The 27,716-nt window shown below is 34.8% G+C and overlaps 1 pseudogene; it reads right to left on the reverse strand.

Annotated features, from left to right (window-relative positions):
• Window positions 1–13,146: 13,146 nt before the first annotated feature.
• LOC126721664 (WAT1-related protein At5g07050-like) lies at window positions 13,147–26,662 on the reverse strand (annotated as a pseudogene).
• Window positions 26,663–27,716: the final 1,054 nt, after the last annotated feature.

Consider the following 27,716-nt stretch of genomic DNA (forward strand, 5'->3'; position numbering starts at 1 on the left):
CTAGGGTTGGGGTTATTTTGAATGGGGTTGGGAAAATTTAATTTTTGTCAATTTTTTTTTTAGTTTTTCTTGCTTGGGCTATGTCCCATTGTGTTTGTTTATGTCTTTGTTGGCCCCATGTGGCATTTTAACATGTATTTAGGCAAGTTTTTCATGTGTTCATGCATTTTTTAACATACATGTGTAGTGAATGCACTCTAAGTGTTTGATAAAATGCCTATATGATAATTTTTTTCCCCTGTTTTGGACTCCAATGAGTACCAATTTTTGGGGATTACCATGATTATGCATGTTTTGATCATTGTTTATGTGTTTTACACACTTTTCCCCATGAGTGCTTGTTTATGCATTGCTCATGCGTCTCACATGCACACTAGATGCACCCTTGATGCACACACTCTATCACTTGTCACGTTTTACATTCACTCATGCTAGTTAAGTCTCTTTAGATCTTTAGCACCTATAACTCGTTCTTATGTCTATGTTATGCTTGTCTATTTCCACTATAGGACATTTTTCTCAATTTTTTCTTGTTTATGGACTAACTTGTATCTAATCAAGTTTGTTACCATGTTTGTGTATGGTTTGTTTACTTGTGTGGCTATTTTGTAGATGTCCCATCGATCTTCACGCGGTAAGGAACATTTGATTGACCTCACTTCAACTTTGATATCAAAGAGGACTCGTCAATCGTCAGGAAAATTTGACAACAAGAGATTCAAGACTTTTTGGACTTTTAATCCTTCATCAACAATTTCAAGAATGCACCTACTATGGTGGAAAGGATTGTGAGGTTTGACACAATGGGATCAACCTTCATTCCTAAAATCTTTATGGACAAAGATTGGGCTAGCTTGTTTGGTAGCTTTGAAGATCTAATTGAGGAGTTGGTCAAAGGATTCTACTCCAATGCTTGGTTCACTAAAGCTGAACTAAAGTGTTGGGTTCGAGGAAAAGATTTTGTCATCACTTCAGACTATCTAGCAAAGATCCTTTGCATCAATTGTTCGGCAAATGTAGACACTTCTCCATATGATGACAAATTAGCAATTGTTGCTAAGATACTTGAAACTTTTGGAGCACATCATGAAGTCTCCTCCACGGGCACCTCCATCGGGACTTTAAGATTCGAGCAGAAGATGAAGACTCTCACATTGATTATGCACTCCAACTTGTACCCTTTGTCCAACACAGGTTTCATTAACCTTGGAAGAGCAAAATTCCTATGTGATCTTATCAATGGAGCTCAAATAGACATTTGTGCTCACATATTTCATACTATGGGAAAAATGGTGAGGAGATCAGCTGCAAGAACATGTTTACCTTTCTATTACCTCATTATGAAGATCATGACTCTCAAGGGTATTCGTCCTCCGAAAGATGGAATGGTGTTGCCTTGTCAAGGACCGATTTCCATGAATTCTCTCTAAAGCAGCAAGGGTCACTCATCTGCTGAAAGGGCAAAGAAGAGTCCTTCCAAACCTTTAAAGAGTGAATCCTCCAATCATGCCTCTCCATTTGGAAAGAGCACAACTGCTCCTAGTGTCTCCAAACTCCCTGAGACAGCCTTTCATCATACTCCGTAGCCTCAACCTTCTAGCACTTAGCCAAGACCATCCATTCCTCATATGAATAGGATGATAACCTTGATGGAGGGTTTACATGATCGCATTTCTGGACTAGCTAATGTCATGTATTCACACAACAATCATGTTCAGCTTTGTTTGACCACCATTGAGACACAGTTGGATGAGATTCAATGCAAGCTTGAGATGGACCTTTAGCTATTCGTGCCAAAAAGGGAGAGAACACTTACTATGAATACTATGACTATAGCATAGAGTAAGGAGGAAATCATCATATAGCAAGGGGGAGTGCATATTGAAAGGGGGAGATTAGTGGGCTTAAAAGGAGAAAGCTAACTTATAGCCACACATCTTTTGGCTAGTCTAACATATGTTTTGGCAGTTTATGTTTTTATTTATAGTGCTTTATTTAAAGCTTACAATACTTTAGTTTAAAACGTTGTTTTTCTTTAGTACTTTGTGTACTTTGGTTTTTATAGCTGTTTCTTGATGCTTTTAGTTATTTATTGCTTCTCGCTTTAGTTTCTTTAATGCATCATGTGGTTTTTTGGACATATAATTAATTTTTGCATTGCTCTTAATTGCATTGCGTGTCCGGATGATCATTTACTCATTAAATGTTCATTGCGGTCATTTCTTAATGACTGTTTCTATATGATCAAGCTATGCTATATGTTTTCATATCTTGTTTTTTTCTTGATCGCATTTTACTTGTTATTTATACATGCCTAGTGTTCTACTTGTCTCGTGCTTAATGAAGTTTATTTGTTATGTGCAAGTGTTTTCAGGATACAAGTGTATATAGTTCAAATGTTTCACTGCTTTTAGATTTAGGTGTGAGTTTTGTCTTTGTTCCCAAACTCATGTTTTAAGTCTAGAGTTTGTTTAGGGGTTTTGTCATGGAATCGCCAAAAGGGGAGATTATAAAATTGTGATTTCCAACTAGCCTTTGTGGGCTTTAATTCTATGCCAAATTTGATTGTATTTTCTTCAATCGTTTCCCTGTATTTATGTGGATTTAATTGTAAGGGATGACTGTGAGAGATTTGTGAAGAATCAAGTGTCAAAAGAAGATCAAGGAAGTTCGTGACTAGCTTGCAAAAAGTTTGCGAGAAGAGTAACCCATGAAAGGCCACATATGAGGCACATAACTAGAAGCTGAAGAGTCATGTCAGGCTGTCAAATTTGCGAGTACTTTGCGAGAAAGGCCATCTCGTGAGGTACTCGTAAAACTCTAAAGAAAAAGTGTTTTACCAAATTCTTTACCCACACTACAAAAACCTCATTACCCACGAATGTAAGGAGTGCTTTTTAGAGAGAAAACCCTAGCAAAAACACTTGAGAGTTAGAGATTGTTATATCCACAATCATCTACACATTTTCCCTTGATTTTCCTCTACTCCTACCTCCCCATCTCTACATCCTTGAGAGGTTCTTAGCCCAAAAACTTACCACACCCAATTTGAGTGTTGAGACAAGTTTTGGTGCCTTTGGGAAGTATGGAAAGGAGCCATTAAGTGGTGGATGCAATTGGGTTGAATTGCGGGATACAGAAAGCTAGTGAAGACATGACTTCGAGAAGTCCGTACAGGAGCTTGGAGGCTTAAGTACATAGGGTAGACTAGGCTTGGAGGGTCTTTTGTTATTTGTGTACTCCAACTTTATTCATTAGTGGATCGATTTCAACTTGGAGAGTCGCAAAGAGGTTTTTCGCCGAGTTCTTCGGTTTTCCCTTCGGGAAAACGTCTTGATGTTATATTGTGTTTGCATCTCTCTTCCTTACTCTTTAAGCTTTTCATTTATTGTTTATTGTGGTTGGATATGGCTTAGAGTAGTGTTACCGGTTTATTGCGCATATTTACTCTTGTTCCATATTTTGTTAAGTTAGAGTAAAAGCAATCTAGCCGTATTTTTAAAATTGGGGTCTAAACAAACTTTAGTGTTTTCACACTAATTTGAGCTTTCACAAAATTTATTAGATGCCCTTGAAATCGAAGAAAGATAAAAAGCTAGAAATTGAAGATAGACTGAACCTAAGGAGAGAGACAAAATGATAAAGAGCTAGAAATTGAATAGAGATAGTGAGGGAGAGGATGCGATTGGTTAGTGGTTAGGTTTAAATTTCTTTTTTCTTTTTAATTTCTTTTTTTATAGACATTTATAATTTAAAATTTAGACTTATATTGGTACCCAGTTGGTTTACCCATTAATGCCCATTTAACAGGGATACCTAGTAAATTTTTACTCATTTAACCCAAAATTAGAATTGGGTGGGTAAAAATTTACTTAAATCATATGGGTCAAAGGTTAATTAATGGGTTTTGGAATATGGGTAAGATTTGCATGGGAGTTTTTTCTTATTATTAGTGTTTGTCGGACACTCCACCATCCTAGCTACCACCCAATTCTAAGGCCTCATGATCATCACGCCCACCAGCGAAGATTATTAAAACTCATTGGGCCACACTGGAAGTGGCCCTCCAATGTGAAAACCTCACTACCAAAACCACGGTCCATAAGAACAACAACCGTGTACAGTGCAATATTCTTTAGTACGTAGGTGACCTTTTATTCTAGTAGTGATTTATGCACTAGCTGCTCTCCGACTTTGGGCCACATTCTCAACTAGTCCATAACCCTCCTAAACAATCGTGGTACAAGATCCAACCAATAGGATTTAAACTTCAATTAAAATTTAACTAATTTTTATATGAACTAATTACAAATAATTTAGAATAATCCCCACAAATAGTTTTGATTTAGAATGTGTTTGGATAGTGCTGATTGCGTCTGCGTTTCACGCTTTTTTTTCTCATTGAGAAGCGCATTTCAGTGCTTTTCAGTGGGTCCCGTGTACTGTTTACGAGACCCACAAACCTCATTTTTCAACAAAACTTTTATTAAAAATTGGTCTTACGGCACTATTCACACATCTAAAAGTTATTTTGTTACAGTATTTTCAGTTTTCAGTTTTCAGCAAAATAAGCAGTATCTAAACAGACCCTTAGTCTACTAACAGTATTGCTTATTTTGTGAATACAAAGCTTCTGTCTTACTTTTGGTGTTGAATATAAAATAGAATACAAAAATGAAACTAAAGATTTTTTTATCCATATTTAGGTGACAATGTTTGAACATAGAACGTAATTCGTGACAATGTTTGGACAAAAATTTGAAAGTAAAACAAAGTAATTATATTATTCATAGCCAATAAGATTACAGTTTCAATACATATTTATCTACCTCAATTGCTTTTCTTGTTTGATTTCAATCCCTTGCTCGGACATGGTTTGCTCGGACTTTTTATCCGCTTTCTCTTTTACCTCCCCCCATAGAGTGGCGTAAAGACCAAGAATTATCAACGTAGCTCCAAGAACATTGGAATCAAAGTAGCGATATAAGAATCGCTAATTTTTTTAAATTTATATCGTTCTCATAACTCATTTTTCACCAAAGCTGGTTCAAATACGTACCCTCCAATGTATAAAGCATCTCCTAAAATGAGTAGTCCCATAATGGGCTACTATTAATGTGGACAATGGTTTAAATGCTGTCATGAACCATCTTGTTCAATTTTATCAACCATCTTGTTGATTTTATTTCGTGTCAAATTTGTTTGTATTTTAGTAATTAGTAACTCTGTATTTAGGTGGGAATCATATAAGGGTAGTGAGTGAGAGAGTGTGAAGAAATGCTTAAGATTGTGCAAGGATGTAGAGACTCGCGATTGGACTCGCAGGTGACTCGCGACTGGCAAGTCGCCAAAGTTGGCACACGTGTGGAGTATGCAGGGGAGCTGAAGTGTCGTGCTAGTTGTTGCATTATAGGACAAAACTCCCAGGCTGGCCAAGCCATTAGCTCGCGGCTTGAACTAGCAACTCAGCCCAGTCACAAGGTCAAGTCGCCAGACCACCCTGTTTGGGAAAAACTAACTTTTCACATTCCTTCTCACCCTACTATATATAGACCCTTATACCCACGATATTTAGAGAGCTTCTAAAGAGAATTTTAAGAGAGAAACCCTAGAGAAAAACAAGATTGATTCTTCTACAATTTTCACATAGAGACTCTTCAAATTTCTCTACTCTCTTCCTCTCCATTGTCAAATCTTTGAGAGATACATTACCAAAACATTTTCTCACCATACCCATATTTGTGAAAAGGCCATTTGGTGTCTGGGAAGCAGTTAAGAAGGGACCAATTTCATATTGGTTGATGCTATGGTCCAGTAGCGGAATCCGATAAGTTAAAGAAGAAATAGGTTCAGCGTAACCTCGTTGGAGTAAGAGCTTGGAGGGCTTAGGTACATTGGGTAAATTAGGCTTGGAGGGTCTTTTGCTGTTCATGTATCCCAACTACATTTTTTAATGGATTGTTTACCACTTGGAGGGCGGCAGAGAGGTTTTACGCTGAGGGCTTCGGTTTCCTCTTCGATAACACATCATGTGTTGTCCTTGTGTTTGCATCTCTCTTCCCCTTAATCTTTTCCATTTAATTTCTGCTGTGGATGTGATTTTATTTGGTTTAGATTGTTTATCAATTCTGTATTAAGCTTATGTTCATATTTCGCACATTAATTGTTTGACTTTAAGCTTGAATTGGTAACTTGTAAATTGGGGGTCTAAACGTTCAAAGTGTTTTATATACTAATTGAACTTTCAATTGGTATCAAAGCGGGTTCACTTATATTGGTTTCATTACCTTAGTGTGATCCTTGACCCCATATTGAGATGGACCAGTCTCAATCTTTGAATGCTCCACCATATTTTGATTGTAGCAACTATGCCTTTTGGAAGGTAAGGATGAGAGCATTTCTGTGTTCTATAGATGAGGATGTTTGGGATGCTGTTGAAATAGGTTGGACAAAGCCTGAGGTAGCCAAATCCACTTAGGATAAGGCAGCCCTCACAGCGTCAAATGCTAATAGTAAAGCACTTAACGCAATTTTTTGTGGAGTGTCCCCAGATGAATTCCATCGGATTTCTCATATCATTGTTGCCCAGGAAGCATGGCAGATTTTGGAGACCACTTATGAGGGTACAAAGAAAGTTAAGGACACAAAACTACAGATGCTGACTACCTACTTTGAGGAGCTCAGGATGAGCGAGGATGAGTCCATTGACTCTTTCTATAGTAAGCTAAATGAAGTGGTCATCGGCAAGTTTAACTTAGGAGAGAAAATGGAGGACTCGAAAGTTGTAAGAAAAATTCTTTGTTCATTGCCGAAGAGCTTTCATGCAAAGGTGACTACAATTAAGGAGAGCAAAGACCTTGATGAAATCAAAGTCCAAGAGCTGATTGGTTCTCTCTAAATGTATGAACTTTCATTATCAAATCAAAGAAAGAGAAAATCACTAGCTCTTAAGACAATAAATGAAAGGGTAGAAGGTCATGGTTCATCGGATGAGGATGCAGTAGAAAAGGATGTTGCCTACCTTGCAAAAAATTTCTGAAAATTTCTAAAGTTCAAGAACAGTGAGAAATTTGGTGATAAAGGAAAATTCATGAGTTCTGGAAAGGAGAAGGACTTCAAAAAGAGAGAAGGGAAGGAGTCCTAATCTACACAAGGAGTCACTTGTTTTAAGTGTAATGGATAGGGCCATTTCAAAAAGGAATGTCCTAATTATCTGAGATCGAAGGACAACGTGTATGCCACCACTCTCAATGACTCAGATTCCTCCACCTCTAATTCGGAGGATAGCTATGATTAAGAAGGGAATTTCTCAGCATTCATGACTGTTGCTCATGTTGAGTCTTCGGAGGACTTGAATTTGCTTGTGGAAGAGCTTGGGGAGCATAGTGATAAGGAATTCATGGGAATTGTAGAAGAATTAGATGCTGGAGAAGATGAAGATACATCTAGTCTTAAAGAGAACTACAATTCTCTATTTGAGAAGCCAGGAGAATATGTAAGGGTGGCCAAGGCAGTTGTGAAAAAGATGAAGAAAGCTGAGGAGGACTATAAAAGTCTTCTAGTGAGGTATAAGGAGGTCAAGTATGAGATAGAGACGCTAAATGGAGAGCTAACCAAAGCTTACACCATGGTAAAATTCCTTGAGCTTGAGGTGGTTCAAGCAAATGCCAAGGTAGAGCGAGTCTCTACAAAGAAGCTTGATGATGTTCTTTCCTCTCAAAAGACCTTCTCCAACAAAACTGAATTAGGATACATCGGAGAAAGTAGTTCAGCTCTTAACATCTCCAAAGAAGTGAAGTTTGTGAAGGCCAAAGAGCCGGTTGTACTTGCCCCTACTGTTGAAAAGGAAAATGTTGAGAATAAGAAGAATATAACTGACCAGTGGGTGTTGAACAAGCCTCGTAATCAATTTGTGGTCAGGTTTAAAGTCAAAGCAAAATCTCTTCCACAATCGCAAAGAGGTCCTAGAACGAATCATGTGTGTCATCACTGCGGACTTCAAGGGCACACCCGACCTAATTGTCATAAGTTGAGAGTATTGAGGAATGCTAGTGATCAAAGGTCAAGAAGGCCAAGAAATGACAAGAGGACTTGGCCTGTTGAGCCATCAAGAGATCAAAATGTTGATCCCGGAATTATGGACGTGATTAAGATGATTGGTGCATTCACCAACTGCTTGGAAAGCTTCACTAGAAGGTTTGAAAGTCCTAACTCTCGTACCCAATCCTATTAAGATATCACACCAAACGCATGTGACGTATGGGTGATGAAGGGTACTCATGCATAAGCATTACCATATGTTCATGCATTAATACTTCCTATGTTGTGTGACTGTTGGTTTGTTTATTGATTATGAGAATTGAAAATTGTTTGTTTGTTTCATTTTTTTATTTTATTTTATGTTTTTACATTGTTGCTTCTAATCAATCTTTTCCTTCTTGTGTGTCAAAAATCCAAAAACCACATAAAAAGTAGAAAATCCAAAAAGATTGATCGACATTGTTGAGTTTTGTCTCATAATATGTTTTACCTTGTACCTTTGTACAAATGGCTTTGTGCATCTACGAGCATAGTTTGTTCCCTATGCACTCATATCATTGTAGGAGAAATCTTGAAATCTATATGACTGTTGTAAATAGATCTTCAACCTTGTCATGAATGATTAGTGAATGGTTTTGTTGATTTTGAGACATGCATAGACTTATGTCTATATATCTTCCCACTCTTTATTTTATTGTTTTTGCTAAAAGAGCTCACCAAATGTAAATCTCCAAATGAAAAGAGATATTGAGCTGTAAAAGCCTGTCGCACATACTAGTATTTGACTAGGAAAAAAGGAAAGCGACCAAAAATTAAAAGTGTATGATGCCCAAAAAGCCAAAGGCTAACTCATCAAAGTGAAATATCAAAAATTTCAGGCATCAATCTCAAAATGAGACGTGTTGATTCAAAAAGATCAAATGATATGTCAAACATGGAGCCAAATGAAAAGCTTCAAACATATTGTACTCAAATCTTGTGGGAGGTCATATATGCATATTTCTATAATTGAGATGGGTCACATTATCTAGTGCTAGTTGTGTATGACTTGATTGAATTGATCATTGAAGTTTCACATTAGACTAAAGACTATCTCATTTTTTATATTCACACACAACACACATGTTTATGTTCAATGAATGCTATATTCATTCGTGTGATTGTACTTGATTAAATGTATTTTCACATGCTCAATCTTTGTTGATCAATCACATAAAGATTTTTGAGTGTTTTAGTTGTTTTTGGAAAGTATTTTGTTTTTAAAAAAATTGTCAAAAATTCAAAAACTATATTGCCCTGTTCAGCGACTCAGTCATGGGTAGAACCAGTCGCATGCCCCAATTGCGAGTCCATCACAGAGATTTTTCATGACTCACTAGCGACTCATTGGTGGGTAAATCCTTCAGTCGCAAAAAAGACTTAATTTTTTTTTCAAAAAATTAGAGTTTCATGCTTTTTGCGACTCAAGTTGGCGACTTGTTCGCAGGTGGAAGGTCTAGTCACAAGGGATACACAGAGATTTTCGCGGCTCAGTTCGCGACTCTCTCGTGAGTGGAACTTCCAGTCGTGAAAAACACTTAGAAAATTTTTTCAAAAGTTTTCTTTCAAGTGTTCTGGCGGCTAGCCCTGGTGACTTGACTCAGTCGCGAAAAACGCATGTTTTGTGCAAATTGGTAAGTTTTTAAACCTTTTCAATTTTCCCTCGAACATTTCTGACTATTCATCTTCTTCCTTTCCTGAAAAACTCTCAAACTCACCGTGTCACTCTCAAAAAAATTTCCATTTTGCTTCATTTCATTTTCAAATCTTCAAGAAAAAAGTATGGGTTTTCTCTCTCTCACTACATATTTCATGTTTTGAGCTTTGTTTTCTTGGATTTGTGATTCGTTACTGAGTTTTGTGATGTCTGTGGTTTCAGCTATAGGTTGGGTTCATGTTTATTAAGTTTGGGTGTTTGGGCTTGGTTGATCTTGTTTCTAGGTTGCTAAATATGGTTACTTTCATGTTTCATTTCACTATTAGAGTTTATTAACTGATCTATGATGTTTGGTAAATCTCATACCCATGTTTATTGGTCACATTGTCATATTATATTGTTTTTGTGATATACTCTATTTGTGAGTATTTCTGGTTCAATATGGTTGAGTTCTGTTTGTTGGGTTATTATATCTTGACTTTTAGTTGCTATAGTTCCTTGTTATCATGAATATTGCTTTTGCCTTGAGGATACTGTCTGCTCTGTGTTGGTTTGATCATATCATAATCATTTAGATATGTCTCTTAGACATTTTTTTTTTGGGATAAATGTGGTATTCACTGCTACAATACAGCTAAGTATTGGCTGTTGAAATTTGTCCTTGGGAATGTGACCTAGAATGTTTTTATTTGAGTTGTTGTGTTGATAAGTTGTTCTATACCTCTCTGCTTTAAGCTTTCTCATTCAACACCTGACTTTAAACTGTGTCTAGATGGAGTGTTTTGGTGCAATATTTTTTTGACAATAACATGTTACTAATGTTCTGAGTGTCCTTCTATTGTGCTCTGTATTTGTGGCCTTTTCTGCTTGTTTACAAATGGCCCCTTCTGCTACAAAGAAAAAGACTTCTGCTAAGAAAGCTGACGAAAGGTTGAAAATGGATCATAACCTATTTAGGTATGCTCAACACTTTAAGAGATATAGAGACTCTTTCTTGAGGGGAACCATAACTTAGGAAAGGTTTGTTGACTTAGGGGATTTGAAGGACACCTTCATTCCAAGTTGTTTTGAGGGCAGAGGATGGGATAAATTGTTGAGTGACCTTCCTGCTATTTATGAGCCTTTAATTAGAGAATTCTATGCAAATGCTGTGATAAGGGAGGATGAGTTGAGCTGTTGGGTTAGACGAAAGGAATTCACCATAGATGCCCATGACATTGATGAGGTACTAGGGCTTGAAGGATTAGAGGACTCTAACTTCACCAACTACAAGGACAGGATGCTATCTATAGAAACTATTCAAACTCGCATTGGTGGACAAAGAGAAGGGAAATGCCTCAACACTACAACATTTCCAACTGACATGAGGTGCCTAACCACCTTTTGATGCATTCCAGATCATTCTGGAGAGGATTGATGGACTTAGAGAGGTCCAGAATGAGCATACTGACAGGATGGCAGCACTTCAGGATCAGCTCAACATACTTTCAACCAAGTTTGACAGCTTTAGCACCCAGTAGTGACCCTTTGGTCATTCCGGTCAAAAAGGGGGAGAACTTTTGAGGGACAGCTCTTGTAGGGGAGTGTCATTTTAAGGGGGAGCATGTCACAAACAGTCTTTTTCAGTTTATGCTTTAGTTTTACTTTATGTTTATTATAGTTTATGGGTTTGATATGTCAAAACACTTGGGTTATTGTTTTGGTTTAAAACACTTATGATACTTTGGTTTGTTAATACTTAAAGTTGTTATTCAGTATTTTGTGTTTGTGCCCATGTTGCTTTTGTAAGCTTTTAGGGTTTGTTTCCATGATTTTGTAGGCTTTTATGGTTTGTACCATGCTATGCAACCTTTATGTTTTGTTGCCAATGCTTCTAGCTAAATGTTATGCATTTTCTTCAAGTATTTTCACTCTTGTGCCTTTGTAGGATTTTGTTCCTAGATGCATATACTTTATGTATTATGCATTGGTTGAATGTTGGACATGCAAGTGATTTGCATTGAGCTTATAGGCTGTATGTCCAGATGTTCATTCTAAGTGTGAATGAGCAATGTGGTCACTATTTTATAGTGATTGCCTGTTTGGTCAAGCCATGGTTTATTTCCCATTCCATTTTGCTTGATCGCATTGTACTTGTCTCATATGCAATTACAAGTTTTTCTGCATACAATGATGATACTGTGTTGTTATGTTTCAGGAGATTCTTGTTCATATGATTCAAGAGCTTATCAGATTCTAGACTTAGGTGTGAGTAAGTTTTGTTCAATTGTTCCCAACTCACATATTAAGTTTAGAGTTTGTTTTAGGGTTTTATCACGGAATAGCCAAAGGGGGAAATTGTAAGGTTGAATTTTATCAACCATCTTGTTGGCTTTATTCCGTGCCAAATTTACTTGAATTTTAGCAATTAGTAACCCTGTATTTAGGTGGGAATTATGTAAGGGTAGTGAGTGAGAGAGTGTGAAGAAATGCTCAAGATTGTGCAAGGATGCAGAGACTCGCGGGTGACTCGCGACTAGCAAGCTGCCAAAGTTGGCACAAGTGTAGAGCATGCAGGGGAGCTGAAAAGTCATGCCAACTGTTGCACTATAAGACAAAAGTTCCAGGCTGGCCAGGCTGTTAACTCGTAGCTTGAACTCGCGACTTAGCCCAGTCGCGAGGCCAAGTCTCCAGACCACCCTGTTTGGGAAAAACTGACTTTTCACATTCCTTCTCACCCTACTATATATAGACCCTTATACCCACGATATTTAGAGAGCTTACAGAGAGAATTTTGAGAAAGAAACCCTAGAGAAAAACAAGATTGATTCATCCACAATCTTCACATAGAGACTCTTCAAATTCCTCTACTCTCTTCCTCTCTATTGTCAAATCCTTGAGAGGTATATTACCAAAACCTTTTCTCACCATACCCATATCTGTGAGAAGGCCATTTGGTGTTTGGGAAGCAGTTAAGAAGGAACCAATTTCATATTAGTTGATGATATGGTCAAGTAGCGGAATCCGGTAAGCTAAAGAAGAAATAGGTTCGACGTAACCTCGTTGGATTAGGAGCTTGGAGGGTTTAGGTACATTGGATAGATTAGGCTTGGAGGGTCTTTTGCTGTTCATGTATCCTAACTATATTCTTTAGTGGATTGTTTACCACTTGCAGGGCAGTGGAGAGGTTTTATGCCGAGGGTTTCGGTTTCCTCTTCGATAACACATCGCGTGTTGTCCTTGTGTTTGCATCTCTCTTCCCTTAATCTTTTCCATTTAATTTCTGCCGTGGATGTGATTTTATTTAGTTTAGATTGTTTATCAATTCTGTATTAAGCTTATGTTCATATTCCGCACATTAATTGTTTGACTTTAAACTTGAATTGGTAACTTGTAAATTGGGGGTCTAAACGTTTAAAGTGTTTTATACACTAATTAAACTTTCACCAATGTTTGAACATATATTGTAATTCCAAAAATCACAACTCCCTGAAAAAAAAAAATAATAATAAAAAAATAAATAAACTATATTATTAGCTTTTATCAAATCTCTAGAAATAGGAAAAGATGGGTGTGGCATACAAAAATTTACACTACAGATTGGAGCAAGAAGGCTGATGTTCCACGACAGTTTCCATGATGAAGATTTATGATCCAAAATTGCTGTCATGATAGTGGAGAGTAGAGCACCCGATAAGCACGATGTAAGTGCTCTTGGTGCTGGATACATCCTAATTGTAACCGTCTGCAATAGTCGTATATACTTATTAGTTTATAACTTTATATATTATTTCTCAAATTTAAATTGAAATAACATGCATTGGTTTCCAATAAATGTAGTTTTAATCATAGTTACTATACAACAAGTATACGACATAGTGAACATAATACATGCGGCCCCTAATGATCACTTTTATAATGACTAGCTTCTGAGCACATGCGAGGCTCTTCTATTTTTTGGGTAAAATTTAATAATTTTTATTCATTATAATTTGGGATTATTATATTTTCTAATCACAAAAAAAATAATAATAATAATCAATCTAAGGGTGATGAGTATTATGCATTTGTGGGTGAAATAATTCATCATACCCCTAGATCTTTTTGTGATTGGAAAATAAAGTAATCCCAAATTATAATAAATGCTTTGAATTAACCCTTATCTAAAAAATATAAGAGCCTCTAAGCACGTGCGTGAGCGCATGCTCAGAGGCTAGTTTGTTTTATTATTTTATTAATTTTTGGTTTCATACCAGACCTCTAGGGCTCTTAACGTATCAAAGACTTTTTTTTTTTTTTTTTTTTTTGAATTTGCATTAAAGATGGGACGTGAGGATAAGGATGGTAGAGTTAAATAAAATTGTAACTGCTAGACTCCCAACCCATTATCATCAAACAGTTGGATAATGGGAAGTTTTTTTTTTTTTTTTTTTTTTTTTTTTTTTTTTTTTTAATATGAGGGGAGCTTAACTTGTACGTGGGTGAAAGAGTGGGTGAATTTTCCTTTTTTTCTTTTTTGGAGCAACTGATACATTTTGAATGAGAAGTTAATTTTTTTTAAGAAATTGGGAAACAAAGTAGCGTGTAATGCCTAGTAAGAATGTTTCAAGTTGTTCTGTCTCAGAAAAGCATGTAACGGTGTAATACCCTCAAAAATAAAAAAGTAGCATAAATTCCTATTAAAAAAAAAAACAAAAAAAGAGTTTGTGTTAGTTTTAAATTGAGAAACAAATTAAGTAGTGTAACATAAATTCCTAAAAAACAAACACCAAACCAAGTAGCAAGCTTGCATGTTATTAAAGAATAATAGTGGTCAAAGAGTTTGTGTTTGATTTAAATTGGGAAACCAGGCAACACAATCTTCGTTCAAAAAAGAAACAACACAATCCATTAAAGCAATTCTCCACGTTTTTAAGTCTAAACATAAACTTTTACGCAGTACATCAACTTTACCAAACACAAAAAGAAGTTTTGAAGAATCACAAACTTACCTATACACCTCTCTTGTGCGCTCCATGTCTTGGGGGCATCAAGCTCTTCGTACATGGCATAGTTATTCCTATAAAACAAAAGGCAAAAGGCAAATAATCAGCAACAAAGTTTAAGCATACGAAATCCAATTAAGCATACGAAAAAAGTTTAAGTATACGAAATCCAATTAAGCGAATTTCAATCCAAATTCTCAATCAGCAATACCTACAATAAGTAAATATATCGCTGCCGATACGATTTCTCTCTCATAAACCTCTCTAACTCTCTCCTTATTATCCCCTTAAAAAAAAAAAAAAAAAAAAAAAAAGCATAAATTCCTACATCTAAAAAAATTAAGAAGAAGCATAAAGATAACAGTGGCTTGTTATCAAAGAGTTTGTGTTTTATTTAATAGGAAACTAAGTAGCATAATCCCCTAAAAAAAAAAGAGTAAATTCCTACCCCTAAAAAAAAAAAAGCATAAATTCCAATTATTTAAAAAAAAAAAAAAAAAAAAAAAAAAAAAAAAAAAAACCCAAAAAAGAAGTTTGCAAAAAGAAAAAGAAAGAGCCCTTACCAATATCCTTTCTCAAGCAGCCAGTTCAAGCACAAACCCTCTTATTTGAAATTTCTAAGTCAGGCATGGGTAATAAGCAATCGTCAAACACTTTTGAATCCCTAATCACATTCACCCATGACCCACGGGTAAGTACTTGGCAGCCATGGCAGGTAAGAACTCAAAGAAAGTCAATGATAAAAAATATTTTTTAAAAAAAAAAAAAAGAAAAAAAGAAAGAGGAACTTACAAAAAATAGAACCTGAAAAGCTATTGGAGCCTTAAATTGTTTAGAAACTAAATCTGAAAGTAGAAGAAGAAGAAAGAAGTGAATGTAGAGCTAATCTGAATGTCTTCAATCTGAAGAAGAATGAGAGAAATTTGCAAAGTGAAAGTGAGTTTGTGGGTCTAAAGTATAGGAGTTTTAATTTACATATTTATCCCCGTTAGTTGAAAACTTCTAACTAGATATGATGAGGGTATTTTAGGCATCAAAATAAAGGAATCGAAACAGGGGAAGCCCCTTAAATAGTAGTATAAATAAAAGTTGTATAAACTCAAAGAAGCAATATTGACTACTATGGAAGGCCAAATAGAGGGACTCTTTCTATTATTAGCTTTACTTAAAGCACGCAGAAAAACAATCTATTTTGTAACTATCAACTCAAAATCACCTGTAAGATGTAGAAAGCTGCCATTGACATGGAAGCAGTGACAATCATGAGGGAACTCTTTATTGAATCCTTGTATAAGAATGCTTTTGATGAGGTTTCAGGTTGATGCGAGCGTTGAGTATGTAAAGATATCACAGTACTCCCCTTGTATAGGGTCATGAATGCTGCACCAGAAAACGCAACAGCAGTTGCCAATATCTTTGCTTGAGAATCACGCTTTGAAATTTCTAATTTCTCCATCCTATTAGGCCGAGCAAAACTAAGTTGTTCACGAATCAAGAATTAATGGATAATATGGAGTTATACTGTTACCGATACAACAAAGTTACATATTCTTAGGGCTAGCCCTTCAACTAGGCCAATTAGGCAATTGCCTAAGCCTTCCAAGTGGAAGGTGGGCCCCAAAATTTTGGAAAAGAAGAGGTAATAGGGAAAAAATAATTTAGTTTCAGATGAATCTAAAAAAATCCAGTACATCATTTTGACCAAAAAACAAAATTTCTAGTATATCAGGTTAAACATTGGTAGCACAAAAAAATTCTTTGGTCTAAACAAAATCACTTGTCCCAAAAATAACATTATTATCCTCTAAACTGTTAGGGTCATATTTTGTATAATTGGCTAATCCTTTGACAAAATGCACTTTACTTGTAATTGGGTAAATCTAAGATGAGTTTATTACTTCAAGAAACATGTTGTTCAAGTCAAGTATTAAAGATATGAAGATTGGTCTAAGAAATAAGTGAAGAAAAGTTGTTCATTAAGTCTCAACAGAAGCCTGCTATCGAGACTTAATGTGAAGCTCGATAGATAGCTCGACAGCTGCTCGATCTATCGAGAATTACGATTTCAGAATTTCCATATCTGAAATTCGGCCCAACCTTGCATATTTGTTTGGGGTTTCTTTTCTCACAACCCTAAACATATATAAGGCTTATTTTAAAGGTCGTCACACACGGATACAAAGACCAAGAGACTTATTTTCTCTGTGTGAACCTACTGCATTTGTATGCCATAGGGCTTTGTAACTGAGTACTTCTAGATCTTCATTGTTGATAAAGTGAAGAATTTTGCCGCCAACAACATCTGCTTAAGTTGCTAGAGTTAGTCACGTACTTGGGATCCATGCAAAGGGTTAGTCACAAATTGGAGGTTTGTGCATCAAGGGAAAGAATGCTACAACAAGATCAAGTCCAATTGGGTATTGGAGCAAAGGTTCAACTGTAGGTTAGTATTTCGGGATAGGCCAAAGGTAGTTGCTAAGATTCCTTATACTTGTAACCGCTTAATTGTTGATTAGTGGATTCTTGAAAGTGATGACCTTAAAATCACCTAATGGGGTTTTTGCCTTGCGAGATTTTCCTCATTTGTCAACAAATCACCATGTCAATTTATTTTCTGTTACATTTAGTTTAATTGGTGATTTGTTGGTGCCTCAACGATTTACATGTGTTAGGAACATATTTTATGTAATTGGCTAATCTTTTGACAAAATGCACTTTACTTGTATTTAGGTAGATTTAGGATGGGTTTAGTACTTCAAGAAACATTTTGTTTAAGCTAAGTATTAAAGCCATGAAGATTGGACCAAGAAATAAGTGAAGAAAAGCTGTTCATTAAAACTCGACAGATACCTCAATAGAAACAATATCTATCAAGATTTTAGAACGAAGCTCAACAGAAGTTGAATCTGTCGTGATCTACGAAATCAGAATTTCCAAATCTGATTTTTAACTCATGCTGACATTTATATGTAAGGTTTCTTTTCTCACAACCCTAGACATATATAAAGTTTATTTTAGAGGCCGTTTTATATGGAAAACACATGCAGAAAGTGACCTAGTGCCTTATTCTCTCTGCAAAAAGTTACTACATCTTTTGCGCCTTAGGGTTTTGTGACCATGTACTTCTTGATCTTCATTGTTGATGAAGTGAAGAACTTTGTAGCCAACAACATCTTCAAGTTGCTGGAGTTAATCATGTACTAGAATTCGTGCAAAATGGTGGCGTTCATATATTGAAGAGTTCAGAGGTTCTGAAGCGGCAGAAGGTTTCTACTGTAAGTTCCTCTATGGGGATTGTAGAGTTTGGGGATAAAGGTTTTGTACTAAATCTGAAACTTTTCTTTACTATAGTGAATTGTTTTTCAGGAAGGTTCCCCCCAAAATTTTTACTGTGAAACTAGTTTGTTTCATTGGTTTTCTTGAGTCATCATATCTTGTCTTATTTATTATTCCGCTACATGATGTTGACATGATATTGATGTTTGTTTGTTTTAACAAGATTTATTCATAATAAATCTAATTAACAACTTGGGTTTAAAACTTGTTAATTCTATCAACTAGGGTCTAAATTTCCAAACAACATGCAATTGAACCTAATTAATCAACTTGGGTAATTGATTAATTAACCGGGTTCAAGTTATCTTAACCCAACAAGTGGTATCAAAGCGGGCACATTCTGATTAGGTTTTAATCTTTGCTGTGTGATCCATTGACCCCTGTTGTTATGGATCGTGGAAAATCTTTGATATTCCTCCTTTATTTGATGGGACTAACTATGCATACTAGAAAGTACACATAAGAGCTTTTTTGCAATCCTTAGATGAGAAATTCTGGCCAGCAGTTGAAGTAGGTTGAAAAAAGCCTAAAGAGCCACCCACAACATGGGATGACACCAAGATTAAGGCTGCCAACTTTAATAGTAGGGCACTGAATGCTCTGTTTAGTGCTATAACAAATGAAGAATTCAAGAAAATCTCTTCAACTGACAATGCCATGGAAGCTTGGACAATTCTTCAGAACACTATTGTAATGACCCAAGGAAAAGCGCTAGCCACATTTGTGCTATACCTCAAAAGGATTAGTCACAATTGAGGATCCTTGTAGTTATTAATAAAGCCCAAATCTACCCAGTAAATATCCGATGTAGGACTCATCACACACCCACACACATCACACAATCAATCAATCAAATTGGGGCATCACACTTATTAGGGTACTGAAGTTGTTAAGAACAATAAGCTTCAAAGGCTCACTATTAGCTTTGAGGAAATTAGGATAGATGAGGATGAATCCTTTGATGAATTCTATGCCAAGCTCAAGGAAATAGTGAATTCAGTATTCAATCTTGGAGAACAGATTTTGGAGCCCAAGATTGTTAGGAAGATCCCCAAATCTCTTCTAGAGAGATTCCATGCCAAGATCACTGCCATTAAAGAATCAAAGGATGTTGATTCTATTCCTTTAACTGAATTGATTGGAAACTTGCAAACCTATGAACTAGGATTAGCAAGGGTTGATAAAAGTGGCAAAGGCAAAAATATGGCCTTGAAAACCAAGAATGATGACAATGATGAGTCATCTGATGATGAGGATACCAAGCTAAAGTCATACATCACTAGACAATTAAAGAAGTTCATCAAAAATGCAAATGTCTAAGCTGGTGATAAGGATTGCTTTCTCTCAATATAAGTCCCAAGATAAGGGCAAGAGAGAATCCAAGGATGCTGGTCAAGGCAACGGTATTTTTTTAGGACCAAAGTGCTATAGGTGTCATGGATTTAGACATATGAAACAGGAGTGTCCTACATACCTAAAATCCATTGGCAAGAGCAAAGTCCTAGCTACCACTTTAAGTGATTCAGAACCAGAAGCAGATTCCGATGAAAGTGACCAAGAAGGGATTATAAGTGCTTTTATAACTATTGTTGAGTCTACTGAGGGAGAAGTAGAGGTAGTTGATGAAGAAGAAGAGCTGATGGAATCAAAGTTTAAAAAGATGGATGATTAGGATGACATTCACACTGCTTACACCAAGCTCTACAAAGTCTCTGAGAAGCATGAGAGGTTCTACAAGTTGACTACAAGAAAGCTTAATGAAGTGGAGTTGGAACGTGTGGAATTCCACCAAGTTTGATTAAGCAAATTAGACCATTGGAGCATTGAGATTTGAGAACAATCTTCTTGTTGAAAAGACCAAGAAGCTGGATGCTAAACTATTTCAAGTTAAAGCACAACTAGAAAGGACTTCAAGGGCCATACTGGATGAAATGCTAAATATTCCAAAGTCAACATCTGATAGAACAGGTCTCGAGTATGATCACTCTCTCTCATCTTGTAGTACCTCTTCTAATGCTTTGAATAGAGTTATTTTTATTCCTCCTTCTAATAATGATACTCTAAAAACAATGAGGTAACTAATAGTAAAACTGAGAATGTAAATGACAATAGGAGTAATAAGGGAAAGTCCATTCTAAGAGCACCCCCTAAAGTTGGTAAGAAAGAGACTAAGCAGAAAAATTATCGCTCCACCAACTATAAGTCTACAACAAAGAAGCCTCATTTATGTCATTGTTATGGAGCATTTAGGCACACTTGTCCAAATTGCTATAAGTGGTTAGTCACTCAATAAAGCAATAGTGTATCATCTCTGGGAAACCAAAATCAACTTCAACTCTCCTTAGCCCCTCTTGGTGAACTTCTTAAGGTAGTCATGCTTCTTTCAAACCTAAATGGTTTTAATTCTTCTCCTTACTCATCTAGACAAAAGTTCATGTAAAAGAAAAGATCTCCATCTAGGTCTCCTGTCTGAAAGGAAAAATATTCTAAGTGATTTCTCCTCTTTTCTGATCTCTTGCATGGTATGTGGTGTGGTTTGAGTCAATTAGTCAATATAGTTTTGATGCATTGATTGTTTATTTTTGCTTTGTTTTAAGGTTTTTTTTTTTTTTTTTTCTTTTTTTTTTAATAAAAACAAAAGGAAAAATCTGAAAAAAATACAAAAAACAGTGTGTATTTGTGTATACTGGAACCCGTGTGCCTTTGATGGCCTTTGAAACAAAGTTTCCCAACTTTGTATCACTTGTAGCTTAGATGAGCATTTTCATGCACAACTAAGCAATGTGAGCTTTGTGGCTCTTTTATGTGATTTGTATGATTTGGTTGATCTCTTATCTTTCATATCTTAAACCACTCTTTTTGACGGGAAGGACTAGAAAATCCTAAGAGAAAGACATAAATAACTATCTTACCACTAAAACTTGTTAATCATAAAACATTTGTGTGCAATTTATTAAAGCCATGCTCGGTAAGGTGTAGCACTTGCATAGCAAAATAAGGATTTTTAAGCTTACATAAATCAAAAATGCTTTTAATATGGTTGCAAGTGTGTTTCTAGGAGACGTGGGAGTGATATGATGTACCTCAAGGGTTATAGTCCCTATCAAACAATTATGATTGTGTGTGAATGTACTTGATCTTCTTATATCATTACTTTTCCAATAATGATGCTCTTGCTCTCTTGCAACAAGTTTAACACACAACATGCATAATCTTTTCTACCTTTGATACTTTTGTACAGGTACAATGTGATTTAGCCATCATAAGGAATACATGTGGTAATATATGCTCTCTAAATTGTCCAAACTTGTTTTAAAATAAAATTTGGTTAGACATGTTTAGTGTGTTTTGATCTAGGAATGTTTTGCATCTAGCATTGAGGATGTGTATCTATGCTTAAACAAGCTCCTTGAATGCTTTCTTTGATAGTTATCTTGTTTGCATTCATCTTATGTTGTTTCTCCTTCGTAAATTCTCTTCTTCAGGGCTCTCAACAGATACCTCGTTGAAGTCTCAATACCTGCTCAACACCTCCTCAATACAAGATCTTCTATCGAGATTTTTGGGTTTCTGCTCAATACCTCTTGATAGATAGCCTAATCCATTGGGCGAAATTCCTTGGAGTCTCTATCTGCTCAATAGCACCTCAATACCTTCCTCAATCTATCGAGACTTTTTACCTTTGATACCTCCTCGATACCTCTCAATCTATCGAGCTGTTGTTCTCGATAGAAGCTTGATACCTCCTCGATCTATTAAGCTACGTTTTCTATATATAGTTTAAGGTCCGACCCGATTTTGTCATTTCTCAAATATTTCGATCTCTCTCTATCCTCTTGTAACCTAAACTTCTCTCTCTCTCTCTCTCTAAAATCAATCCTCTCGTCACTTTTTTAGCCTAATCCAAGCCTCCCTCACTTGGTAAGTGTTCTCAATCTCTTCTTTTCCCTTTTCTTCATGCATTCATGCATTTTATACCTAACTTTTCAATTTTTGGAAAATTTTTGGGGTTTTGTGATTTTGTCAAAAAATTTTGGTTGGTTTTTGTTGAAATGATATCCTATGCTCATGCATTGCATTCTATGCTCATTTTTACCTTGTTTCATGCATTCTAGGATTGTGTGCTTGATTAAACAATGTGAGTACCCATGTTGCTTTTCATTTTTGCACATCACATATTCATGCATTTTCATGCATTGCACATTCTTGTTCCTTCTTTCCTATACCTAAATGTTTCTATTGTGTTTCTATTCTTCTCTCTATCTCTCTCGTTTAGTTTCCTCATCATGACACCTAAAAATTCTGTCCCTTCTAAAAACTTGATTCGTCGTGGTTCTTCATCTTCCTGATTCTATCTAGTTCTGTGATGAGAAGGCACAATCTGACTTCTCGAGGAACTTTTCTAACCGGGAAATTCATTCAGAACGCCAGGTCATTCTATTTGACTTTCTAGACACTCATCTACCCGGTGCTATTAGCTCTCGAGGATGGGCTTCTCTTTGTGAGAAACCCTTAAGGTGTCTCGACATGTTCATAAAGGCGTTTTACTCCAATATGCATGCCATCAATACCTCTGTGCCTCAGTTTACTACAGTATTTCGTGGTACATGTATCATAGTTACCCCGGACTTCATTTTCAAGGTACTACATGTCCCTAGGGTGGATCGTCCGGATTACCCTAGTCATCCTCATCTCACTTCCATCTCTAGAGATGAGTTGACTGACCTCACTCTTCTGTGAGAAGACCATGTTGTGGGGAGGTACACTTAATTTCTCCACAACTGAGTTCACTAAGGGACCACGGTTTCTTAATATGGTGATGACCTTTGTTCTCACTCCAAATGGGTATTGGAGCAAAGGTTCAACTGTAGGTTAGTATTTTGGGATAAGCCAAGGGTAGTTGGTAAGATTCCTTATACTTCTAACCGTTTGATTGTTGATTAATGGATTCTTAGAAGTGGTGACCTTAAAATCACTTGGTGGGGCTTTTGCTTTACGAGGTTTTCCCTATTTGTCAACAGAGCATTGTGTCAATTTATTTTCTGCTACATTTAGTTTAATTGGTGATTTGTTGGTGCCTCCATGATTTACATGCAATTAAACCTAATTAATCAACTTTGGTAATTGAATTAATTAACTGGAGTCAAGCTATCTTAACCCAACATAGACAAACCAAAATTCAACAAGATAAACTACAAATCCGGTCTAATAAATTAATCACAAAACAATCACAAATCAAAACAAATAAAAAATCTCAAATCCCTAAAATTATTACTGTTTCTCTTTCTCATTCTTGCTCTATTTCATTCTCTCAACCCTTGCTCTCTACCTCTTTCATTCTTTCTCTCCGCTGGTCCTAAATCCTAATCTTAAATCATTTTGTTGCTAGCTCAGGCTTCCTTCGATCTAAATCATCCGATCACATCTGATCTGAAAAACTTTGAACTGAGGACTAAGGATTGAGGTATAAGACATGTGTTTTTTATTGCAGATTTAGGCTTTCTCTAATGCCACTGGGCCTGTTTGTGCTTGAGTTATGGCTAGCTGTTGGGCCTTCAAGTTTTTTTTTTTTTTTTTAAAGTGTGTGTGTTTTTATTTATTTATTTATAATTATTATTCTTTTTTGGTTATAGGTGTAATAGGATCCTTTTTTTTTTTTTTTTTTTTTTTTTTGGGTGGGTGGGGTCTTATTAGTAAGACTTGTGTGGTTATCTTCTTAGCTAGGCTTGTACTTCTGTTCTAGCTGGTCTTGGATTTTTTTTTTTCTTTTAATCTTGTGTTTTTATATATATATATATATATATATATTAGTTATTGTTAATATAATGAATAAGTCTTTATTTATGCAGGATGAGATTGCTAAAAACTTGTTATTGTTTGGTGAAATAATAACAATACTTTTTATATAAATCAGGTTCTATTTCTCATTTACTCTATACTTGAAAGTTATATTTTATTCTAGTCTTTATAAATATATTGTTTGATTAGAAATGTCTACTAGAAAATATGCATTTGGATATGAAAAATTAAAAAAAAAAAAAAAAAAAAAAAAAAAAAAAAAGAAGAAAGAAGAAGAAGAAAAATTAATTGAGTCTCAAAAAGGATCAATGGATAAATTTGTTATTAGTAATAAAAAAAAATATAACACAAAATTTAGATGAAAATATCACAAATGAGTAAGAATTTCACCAAAAAGAGTTAGAAGATAATAAAATGATACAATTGCAAAATAACAATAATGTTCAATTTTGCAATACAACAAATCTTGATAATGAACTTCAAAAGAATTTAGAAGAAAATGAAAATAATGATGAAAATGTCACAAATGAACAAGTTCACCATAATGATGTTCAACTAGAAGAAAATGAAAATAGTAATGACATGTTGAATTATATTCCTTCAAATATTTATGATCCAGGTAATTGGAAAAATATTAACACGAAATTAAGAGATTTATTAGTAGAAAGATGTCTAATTAGAGACAATGATATAATTTTTCCTAGAGATGATGACACTAGCTAGACATTTTTCTACTATTCATTACACTCGAATATTATCAAATGGGGAGAAGCATGATAGAAAATGGCTAGTGTATTAAAAAGATATAGACCAATTTTTTATTTTTATTTTTATTTTTTTTGTTGCAAGTTGTTTGAGTCTAAACGTACTAAATTATATAAAAATAAAATAAAAATTAGATTCATTTCCAAATACATGCATTGCTTATAGGATTTTACTAATAATACCTATTACAGTTGCTTCTGCAGAAAGAAGTTTTTCAAAATTAAAATTAATAAAATCATATCTAAAATTGACAATGTCATAAGAAAGATTAAGTAGATTAACTATATTATCGATTGAAACGGAGATGTTAGAAGAACTTGAATACAAAAATTTGATTAGTCAATTTTCATCCCAAAAGGCAAGAAAAATAGATTTTAAATGAAACATATTATAATATAAAAATATCAAATAAATATTAATTTAAATAATACATAACTATAAAAAAAGGCCCAATTTTAATTCTCGTCTTAGGTCCCAGAATGTCTAGGGCCGGCCCTGCATATTCTTTATAAACTATATAATGTATCAGCTTTTAAACACAATGCAAAAAGTAATTAAGAATTTAATCATCATGTTGTAACGTGTCACCAATCATTACCATTACAAGAATAATTTGTAAATTTTTATCGTAAAACTAATAATAGTTTTAGCATTTTATTTGGAATCATTTTCATATATATATATATATATATATATATAAAATCAAATGCATATTAAAGGTAATTGTAGCCCATGGACATTCTTATGGAATCATTATTATTTTTTAATATAATTTCATGGTTGAGGGAAAGAGGATTTGAAAAATGTGAGTCTTAGAGCATTCACACATATAAATGATTTGTCTAACTAACTCCAAAAAACACTCACCCCCTTAATACTATCATTAATCTTTTTAAAGGTCATAAAAAATTCATAGAACTAAAATTTGAAAAAAAATTACAAAGCCCAAAAAAGTTAATCCAACAACAAAAATTACCAATAACAAAAATAAAATAAAATAAATTTAAGTCCTGGCTCAACCCCTAGTAACAATTCTATTATTTTTAAAAAAAAATTATTTAGGATCGAAATATACCAATACCATGAATATCTCATTGTAGGTATATATCTACCTGAACAAGAACACGAATATGCAGAGGATAGATTTTGTTATATTCATATATATACCAGAACAAAACTGCTAAGATAAAGGTGATTGATGGAATTAGGTTGCCCAAGGCAGATGCAAAAGCTGGTGAAGTTTGTTCTAGTCCAGCATAATAAAGTGTCCTCCCTAACACAGCTCGAAATAATAACAAAGTAAATAAATTTTAAAAATTGAGAAAATTAGCAACTAACCAAAACTTTGTTATGCTTATTTGATAATATACTGAAAGACAACTTTTGGACTTGGAAATGACTTTGTTTATTTGGCAAACGCTTTACTCACCCTAGTAGACTCAAGAAGAAGAGATTCCGTACGATTGGTAAGCTAATTTTGCTATCATTTCTCCTGCAAGGAATATTTAATGATAAATCATCCAGTGGATATAATTTCTTTCATACAGTGATGTCACTATGAAAGGTGCCCCATACTCATATCATGATTTTTATTATTTAAAAAAAAAAAAAAAAACTTATTTGATAAATTTCATATCATATTTACACTAGCTAGGTTTAAAAATCAAAATTGGAAAGAAATGAATGAAAAGAAAAAGGAAGGGAAGAGAGTACTTTAAAACAAAAATATTATGCTCTCATTTTTTTTTTTTTTTTGTGTGTGTGTGTGATGCAATATTTATGTTTATGACTTTGTGTCCAACAAAACACTAAAATATCAAAGGGTATACCTTTCAAAGAGAAATGCAAGAAGAGCAGTAGTTATAGTTCCAATGGCATATCCATATGTAACAAGCACATAACGACTCATGCCTTTGTTTAGAGAGACCTTGGATGTTATGTTAAATCCTGCAATGCAAACACTAGGGAATGTGCAATAAATATATGGTTTCAATTTTTCACACAACTTCTCTTGCTTGATGTTTCCTATTCCCTCTCTCACACTCTCTTTCTGCTCTCCCATTCTGATCATTTCCCACCAAATTGAATTTTCATCCTCCTAACTCTAAGCACCATGAATTTTAATAAGATTGGAGTCTGTAGATACTCCATGCAAATAATAAAATATTTGTTTCTATATTGTCACATGGTCTCCACTTCAACCATATTTAGAAGTGCATAGTGACTAGGGTCTTTTTTTTTTTTCCTGAGTCTGAGAAGAAGCATAGTGACTAGGTTTTGTGCGAGTGCGTACTGCATCCATTGTGGCCAGTTATTGGATAAAATCATAAATTCTACCAATCGGTCTTACCTTTAGTGGTTATTCCACGAGGCTTTGTTAACTAACATTTTATGTTACGTATGATGTGAAAGTTCTTAATGACCCTACATGGTGGACATTTTTTTTTTTTTTTTTTAAGGTTAACATGTCAATTACCTTTAAACAAAAAGGTTAACATGTCAATATGGTGTATATATGCTGATCTTTATAATTAACTGATAATACTAAAACACTAGAGATATATTAGATTCAATAAATTTTATAACTTATTGAATTGATAAATTGTGATTAGTACAATTTCACTTTCACATTAGATAAACAGCAACATTGTCGATGCTCAAATTTCTAGGGCCTTGGGGACAAGTGTCTTATGATGATGTGTATACGAGTGAGCCTCTTTATTTATCTTTAAATTTTAGGAATTGTAACCAATCATTGGATTTTTGGTTATAATTATTGGTCACGTGTTTAATTACTTTTGTTTCCTATTAACTAAAGGATTCCATAAGGGTTCTTAAGCGCTAAGAATGAAATGTTTAAACTGTAGACATAGATCCAAAATTTTGGTTACATTTAGGAAAGGTGTTAACCACCCCCACAATTAACACACTTTGTTATGCTCTTGGTGGGCTTCATTTTGTTGCTCTCACCACCCTTATAGAGGTCTTCACTTGGTGTGTATAGGAAAAAAAAAAAAAAACCATTTTGCTTAGAAATGTTGTTTGTCATTTCTCTTCTAATTTTAGGAAAATTATTAGTTACATTTCACTGTTTATGAATAGTAAATGTAAATGTA

The sequence above is a fragment of the Quercus robur genome, chromosome 4 (genome assembly GCF_932294415.1).
Source record: "Quercus robur chromosome 4, dhQueRobu3.1, whole genome shotgun sequence".
Lineage (NCBI taxonomy): Eukaryota > Viridiplantae > Streptophyta > Magnoliopsida > Fagales > Fagaceae > Quercus > Quercus robur.